This window comes from Cicer arietinum, unplaced genomic scaffold, assembly GCF_000331145.2.
Source record: "Cicer arietinum cultivar CDC Frontier isolate Library 1 unplaced genomic scaffold, Cicar.CDCFrontier_v2.0 Ca_scaffold_6278_v2.0, whole genome shotgun sequence".
NCBI classification, from domain to species: Eukaryota; Viridiplantae; Streptophyta; class Magnoliopsida; order Fabales; family Fabaceae; genus Cicer; species Cicer arietinum.
In genome coordinates this window covers 22,122-23,973 of record NW_027339925.1, presented here as the reverse complement: position 1 = coordinate 23,973, position 1,852 = coordinate 22,122, and the positions used below count along the sequence as shown (strand labels likewise).

Sequence of the window (1,852 nt, the reverse complement as noted above, 5' to 3'; positions counted from 1 at the left end):
GATTTCAGGTTTAAGATTTCTGGTTTAGGATTTTGGGTTTAGGGTTTCGAGTATAGGGTTTCTGGATTTAGGTTTAAAGTTTCTGGTTTCGGGTTTAGGGTTTCGGGTTTCAATATTAGGGTTTCAGGTTAAGGATTTTGGGTTTCGAGTTAAGGATATCAGGTTTAGGGTTTCGGAATTTGAGTGTCGAGTTTAGAGTTTCTGGATTTAGGTTAAAGGTTTGTGGTTTTGGGTTTCGAGTTTCGGGTTTTGGGTTTCAGGCTTAGGGTTTCAACATTAAGGTTTCATTTTTAGGGTTTCAAGTTAAGGGTTTCGTGTTTAGGGTTTCAAGTTAAGTGTTTCAGGATTAGGGTTTTAGTTTTAGAGTTTCAGGTTTAGGGTGTCGGGATTCAAGTTTAAGGTTTCGGGTTTAGGGTTTCACGTTTAGGGTTTAGGGTTCAGGTTTAGGGTTTAGGATTTCTGGTTTAAGTTTCGAGTTTAGTGTTTCAGGTTTAGAGTTTTGGGTTTAGGGTTTCGGGTATAGAATTTCTTGTTTAAGATTTTGGGTTTAGGGTTTTGCGTTTAGGGTTTCGAGTTTCTGGATTTAGGGTTTAGGGTTTCGACATTAAGGTTTCAATTTTAGGGTTTTGAGTTAATGGTTTCGTGTTTAGGGTTTCAGGATTAGGGTTTTAAGTTTAGGGTTTCAGGTTTAGGGTTTTGGGTTTACAGTTTTTGGTATCGGGTTTAGAGTTTTGGGTTTCGGGTTTATGGTTTGAGGTTTGGGGTTTAGATTTTCGCGTTTCGGATTTTGGGTTTTTGGTTCTAGGTATAGGGTTTCTAGTTTTAGGTTTAGGGTTTAGGGATTCATGATTAGAGTTTCAGGTTCAGGGTTTCAGGTTAAGCGTTTCGAGTTTAGTGTTTCGAGTTTAGGGTTTTGGGTTTAGGGTTTCGGATTTTGGTTTTAGGGTTCCAATATACTGACACGTGTGCAAAGTGCAAACCCAAGTAGTAAATAGTTTCACTTAAAGGCAAAATCTTATGTGTCCTACTTCAAACCTATAGACAAAATCTTTAATATAATGTGTAACCCAAGTACTAAATAATTCAAGGCATGCTGAATTAGGTAGACACAAAACAGAAAACATGTTGAAAATGGGGTAAGAATCCAAATATTTTAGTTTTTAGTCCTAACCTGAATGAGCAACAAGCAATCAAAGCATATCCACTTGAGCCGTAGAAATGAAAGTAAGAAAGCTAAAAAAATATAATGACCACTTCACTTTTGCACATGCAACCATAAAAGTAGGAAAGCTAAAAAAAATATAACGATCACTTCGCTCTTGCACATGCGACCAGGTACCCGTACTGCAGAAAGAAAATCTATTTTAGATTCAAGTTTTTCATGAAATTATACTAAAATAATTTCAATTAAAAAAAAAGAAATAAAGAAATTTATATTTCCGGATGAATGTCATTTTTTACTTTTGTTTTGGGGATTCACAAAAAGGTTTGTAGCCACTTAATGAAGGGAATCTTAAAATGCTCATAACAAAAAGAGAAAGTTGTGGATGTCTTTACAATGCCGAGCAAATCAAGTATTCATATATCAAATCCCTAAATAAATCAATCCATTGATTTGTCATTTCGGCTTCCTCAATTGATCCTACATTTGAACTGTTTTCCAGCTTGATCCTCAATGACTATTTCAAATTTCTGTGCCATCAAAGTTATAAATTACAAGACATCAAATCAGAATCCTGTGATAAATAACATATATATGTAATTATAAACCAAAATATCATTGAAGATTTGAAGGACTTGAATATACCAACAGAACCGAGGAATTAAGCGAAACAAGCATAACACAACATAA

The 1,852-nt window shown here is 34.9% G+C and overlaps 1 long non-coding RNA gene across 1 annotated transcript; it reads right to left on the bottom strand.

The window, feature by feature from the left end:
* Positions 1-1,219: 1,219 nt before the first annotated feature.
* Positions 1,220-1,846, bottom strand: LOC140919213 (uncharacterized). The gene is made up of 2 exons (XR_012161777.1): positions 1,462-1,846; positions 1,220-1,344 (listed from the first exon to the last, which is right to left on the bottom strand). It is a non-coding gene; the product is annotated as an uncharacterized lncRNA (long non-coding RNA).
* Positions 1,847-1,852: the final 6 nt, after the last annotated feature.